This window comes from Aythya fuligula, chromosome 5, assembly GCF_009819795.1.
Source record: "Aythya fuligula isolate bAytFul2 chromosome 5, bAytFul2.pri, whole genome shotgun sequence".
Taxonomy (NCBI): domain Eukaryota; kingdom Metazoa; phylum Chordata; class Aves; order Anseriformes; family Anatidae; genus Aythya; species Aythya fuligula.
In genome coordinates, this window is record NC_045563.1 from 45,778,389 (window position 1) to 45,784,388 (window position 6,000).

Sequence of the window (6,000 nt, forward strand, 5' to 3'; positions counted from 1 at the left end):
GCTTCTTCGGAGAGACTCACAGCTTTGATTTGCCCCTGGCACGCTATCGACAGAGCACGCTAGGTGCTTCCTAGCCCAGTGCACGACAGGTTACAGCTGCTCGCTTCCCTCTGTGAAGTGCTGAAATAGAAGAGCGAAATTTTTGAGGTGCACAGAGTCCCTTTGGCTTAACAGGCCTGCTTGACTTTCAGCATCTGCCCTCTCCCCAAAATCTTACCGCATCACTTCTCAGCAGGACCTTTTAGCTCCTGGATGCTCTGGTTACCGAAGTATCACCTTACAAATCTGGTTACTGGCTGCTGAACAAGCTGAACGCTTAAATGAGGGGACGCCCCAGCCCTGGTGTATTTTCTCATCGCTCAGGAGCACTCTTCTGAGCAGCCCTGGCTCCACAGGCTCCACATTTAGAAAAGGCTCCCGGGCTAGGGCAGGGGCAAAGGCACCAGCACTAGGGTTTTGGCTTGAGAGACGGCCAGGTCGCAAGGGTACCTTCCCCCTTCCTTTTCAAGCTGCCTTCTCTTGCTAGAAAGGCAAAATCGGAGATGGGAGGCACGCAGCATGCGGCACACATCAGACAGGTACTTCACTGAGTGGGCACTGTCTTCCTCTACGTTTGGTCAGGGTAACCAAAGCCACCTCACGGAGCTGCTTGGCTCTGTCCTGAGCCCCAGGTTAGAGTAATGAGCACCCAAACACTGGTTTTGCACCATTTATTGAAGATTTCAGGTGACAGCACAGCAGGTTAGTTTTGAATCATGCCAGAAGAATGTTAAAAACAGGAATTCAGCCGTATGCTTTCCCCAAATACTGAAGAAAAACACACAAAAAAAGGGAAAACAAACAAACCTCGTTTCAATCCCTCGCCTTTGCTTACTGGAGCTCAACAGGATGGTCTCGTAGGTAGTGGGAAGCTGCAAGTTTTCATAGTGAGTGCTGCCTGATGGGAACTGGGACAAACATTGCCAGAGCAACTGGGCGACCTGCAGAGCCATTTCTGCTGGTGGGACCTCCAGCAGTTAGGCAGCGGGCAGCGCGGGGTTAGTTCTTCAGAGAAGCAGAGCACCTTCGTTTTCGAGCGTGGGTTTGTTACCTGTGAAATAAGGTTGTACAGCGCTGGCAGACTTCAGTTTCAGCATGCAGATGCGCTGTCAGGACACAGCCACCCTATGCAGGTACTGGTATCTTGCAGGTTTCCCCCCACCCTGATCTCCCCATGGCTACACCAGTGCCCCTTGCCAGCTCAGAGAGCTGCAGCTCTGCAGCTGGAAGCGCAGCTGGGGAACAGGAAAGCTGTCTGGGGCTGGGAAAGCTGAGAATTTGTTTTTTCCCTGTCAGACATGACCCGTTTGGCTCCTGAGCAAGTGTGAAAGCAGCTTTGGTAAACTCAGGCAGTTCTCCTCACTTTCTGGTGTGCCTTGACTCACCTAGTCAGCACGAGGCACGCAAGGAACTGATTTTCCTTTCTGAAGAGCAGATGCTCCTCTGGGACCTGACGGGAGAAATGTCAAATGAGCACAGGCAGGGGAGATGGGGACAGGCAGAATTTCTCTGTAAGCGACTTGCTCTGTAGGAAGGATGTCGCTCTGCTTTTCTGTGTGGTTAAGTACTTACTGAGCAGAGTGCTGCTGAGTCCTTCAGGAGATTATGCCTGTACAGCAGTCCAGGGTTACATGCCAGCAGCCCAAGCAAGAGAGGCTACCTTTCAGAAAACCCTTTCAGGAAACCTGGGAGGGCTGCAGCGAATCCTATCTGGTTATTATTAGCTTAAGCAGGAGATAAAGCCGAGCCATGCTCTAAAAAGACACTTTTCAACCACCCAGCTCCTTCAATGGGCTCAAAAGCGAAAGAGAGAACTTTGCTCAAGAAGCAATTTGCCTCGTCACTTCCTCGATTTCAAGTGACAGCTGCCCTGCACAGCTGGAGGAGTCCCTGCCCGTTCGCCTTCCTGCTCCTCAGGCCATGAAGTCAGAGTCCCCCGCGTGATATCACAGCGTGAGCGTGCAGGGCAGCCCGGCTGGGACCCAAACACCCCCAGTGCCTGAAGCAGAAAGGAGGGAGCAAAGGTGAGGGGTGGGATGGGAAGCAAGCAACAGCAAAAAAGGAAAGCAAGGCTCCTTTCTGCTTCTCATTTAACAGATTACAGAGTCTCTCTTTAAAGGTGACTCATCCAGGGCAATACCAGGCATGGTTTCTTCTATTAACACACCCTTGGCAATAGCAGTTCAGTTAGTCACTGACTGGGTATCAAGACGTCACCGGCTGGGATAAAGCGCCTCTTTAACTTGGTACGGCGTCCACGAGCACGTATTTACTTTGGAGACGAGCAGGGGCGGAGAGAGGGGGGGTTAAAAAAAAAAACCCTCTCTCCTTCCCCCGGCCGCTCCAGCCCGTGCAACTTCACCACCAACTCCTTGCCTCGGCCGCCCGCTGTTGCTGGGCAGTCGCTCCGGGTGGGACGGATGGATGGACGGATGGACGGATGGATGGGGGCTGTGAGGCTTGGTGTGGCTGGTGATGGGCAGTCACTCACAGGTCGGACGGGTGGCGGTGAGGCTTGGCAAGGCTGGATGGACGGACGGATGGACAGATGGACGGACGGCATCTCCTGGGTGTGCCGCAGCCCTGCGAGGCGTCGTGCCGGCGAGGCGAGGCGCGGTGAGGCGTGGTGAGGCGAGGCGGCGGCCGCCCAGCGGTGCCCGAGGAGCAGGTTAGCCGCTGTCACACGCACAGTGGGGTCGCCGAGAGCACAATGTGCGTTAGTCAGTGGCTCACCTGCTCCTGGAGGGTGGCGGCGGGGCCCGCCTGCAGCGCGGGGCAGGCAGCTCCGGGACCGTCCCGCCGGGGGCTGCTCCCCCCGGTGCCGGTCCCGCTCCCCCGGCCCGGCCCGGTCCCGCCCGTCCCCGTCCTCCCCGTCCCGTCCCTCACCTGCCCCCTCCGCTCCGCGCTGCCCCCGCCGCCGCCGCCGCCAACTTCTCCCTTCTGCCCCCGGCCCGGCCCACGCCGCGCGCCGCGGCCCCTCGCCCCGCCCCTTTCCCATCCGCAGCCAATGGCCGCGCCGCCCGCCCGCCGCCGGGACACGCCCCCGAGGCGCGCCGGCCAATAGGAATCCTCCTCCTCTCCCCCCCCTCGCGGCTCCGCGCTCCCTCGTTACCTACTCCCCCCCCCCCCGGTGACAGCGCGTTCGCTTCTGCACGTCCGTGAGGCGGGGAGGAACCATTCGGCCCCGCCGGCCCGCCCGCCGCGCTCACCCCGCCCCTTCCCCGCTCCTTCCCCGCTCCGCCGCCGCTCCGAGCCCGCCGAGCGGCCCCTCCGCGGCCCGCCGGGAGCCCCCGGCCCCCCCCGGCCCCTCCGTTATCCCCCACAAGCTCCCCGTGTCCCTCCCGGTCCCCCCCCCCCCTCCGTTGTCCCCCCCCCGCGCCGGCCCTTGGTACGCTCCGCGGGGCCGGGCCATGAGGGCAGTGGCGGGGCGCACGTAGGCGGTGGGGGGGGGGGGGGCCTGTGTGTGCCCCCCCACTGCCAGAGGGACGTTACCTGCTCGGCATTAAAGGCTGAATTTAACGTGGATTGAGGGTGTTTGGGTGTTGTTTTTTAAAAAAATTCGTCCTCCCGTTTTGGGGTGGGGTGGGACGGGAGTGGGTGTGGGTGCTGCGCCTCGCTGTGGTGGCACCCTGAGGGGGGACATGGCTCTTGGGGGGTCATAATGGCACTAAAGGGGGACAAGATGGCACTGAGGGGGACACAGCACTGAGGGGACACACAATGGCCCTGAAGGGGACATGATGGCTCTGAGGGGGACACAATGGCTTTGAGGGGGACACAATGACTGTAAAGGGGGACATGGTGGCTCTGAGGGGACACGTGATGGCACTGAGGGCTACGGACCCTCACAGCGCCATCACAACCCCAAAACACACCACTGAGCCTCCCCTCAGGCTGGCTGGCCCCCAGCACTTTGCAGCCCAAATGCCTTTCCCCCAGGGACGGGCGGTGAAAGTCCGTTTTCCCCAGTCCCCCTGGAAAGGCCGCTCTCCCTGAGCCGTTCCCCACCCGGCAGCACCCATACGTGCAGAATTCACACTCAGGCACCCCTCAGCAGCACGGCACCTTCCCCAAAACGCCTCCCAAAACACCCCCCCCAGCCCTCTGGAGCTTTGCAACATGTCACCCTCATGCAATGGCCTTCGTGCTGAAAATCTGTGAGTGCCTTAACGAAGAATTGCTGAGCAGCAGAGATAGATAGGGCTTTATGGTGGGTGTGCCGGTGTCCCGCGGAGGTGAGGAGCCTCGCTCAGATAGACGGTGAGTCGGGCGCTGGCTCCTGTCTGCCCTGCCTACACGCCTTCCTCAAACAGATCCACCACGGGCTGGACACGGCGGGCACGTCTGGGGGGACACCAGGGGGAGAAAAGGTGATGGGGAGGTGAGGGTGTCTGCAGGGCACCCTGCCACGCCTGGGTCCCCGTCCTTTGTAGGGTGCCAGCCGTGTTGAGCAGCGTGCGACCTGTCTACTGCTGGCGGTGAGAGAAAGCCTGTTGTGTGCAATCGTGGCTGCTGGCCCCACAGCGGCATGCGATCTCGCAGAAGACACCGGCTCTGCATCCCTTTTAGAAACTTCCTTGGCAGCTTCTTTAGGTTTAGTGGGAATTCAGCAGCCTGCCGCTCTTCAACTTGGTCCTGGTGTGGTTTCCTGCACAGCCGTGCACCCGATGCACGTCCCGCACACGGCTGGGGGCACGCCAGGATTCTCCTCTCACTCGCAAGATTTGAAAGCAAAACCTTACAGCACGCTGCGATTCTCTACCCAGCTTCCCTACGTGATTTGCTGGAGTGCTACAAGTCGACGGCAGCTCTGGGCTCTACCGCATTGCCAGAGGGGGAGGCCGGGGGGACAGCCCCTCTCCTGCGTGACAACCCGCATAATAACAGCCTCTGTTGTTTTCTGTGCGCTATGTGGGGGTTTTGTTTTCACCCAGCAGCTGTACAGAGAAAGTCACGTATTTTATGTCTCTCTCCGGCGCAGGGCTCGCACCCAGGCGCGAGCAGCGCTCCTCGGGAACAAAATCAGCCAACGAGCACGCTGGCCCCAGCGCCCTCCCGGTGGGCTGGCGTTGCCCGCAGCAGGGTGAGCCAAGGCAAAAAGCTGTGGAAAATACTCGTTTTGTTTAACAGTGAGTATCCGGTGTGGAGTAAGGTGGTCAGGTACTGCCCTGACACCTCCCCGCCAGCACTGCTGCTGCCAGTACGGGGCTGCCTGCACGGGGAGCAGCTGCCTGGATCCTCCAGTGGCTCCCATCTGTGAGCAGCAGCATCCTGTGCTGCTGTGCTCCTCTGCATCCCCTGACTCTTCTTTACATTTCAGGTTTTGTTAAAAAAAAAAAACAACAAACCTTTCCCCACCCGGGGAGAGGCTGTGCATGCGCAGCGGAGGAGCGTGCTTCACAGCGGTGCTTGCACAGCTGGCTGCTTGCAGAGCCAAGTCCTGCACGTTGCTGTGGCCGCCCTGGGTACCGTGTTCAACTGTGCCGCGTTGGAGCAGGGGCTGGGGCTGTGCCAGCTGGAGCTGCGGTGGGCAAACCGCTCCGGTGCAGCCCTGTGAAAAGCAGGATGGGTGTTCGCTCTGGCACTGCCATCTTTCGTGTGCTCAAGTGAACCGCGAGATGCCCCCAGGCTCGGAGGACGGTCTGCTGCTGACATTGCCCTTGCGAGCCTCCAGGCCCCGGGGGGCTTTGCAGAAATGGTGGCTGGTGCTGCTTGTCCCCACTCCCCCCTCCGGCTCCAAACACGCGCTGTTCAGCTCGTAGCTCAGCCCTTAATCTCTGGGATGAAATTTCCTGCTGACATTGACGGTGCTGTGCGGGTAGGCTGCTGGAAGAGCCCCCAGTTATCCCAGCCGTGAAGCTCTTCCCTTTGTTCCCGGCTAGCTTTTAGTTGACAGCGCTGCCAAAAAGATGATGCTTACAGTGGCTTACGGGGAGCTACGTCCTCTGATAACAGGCAGAG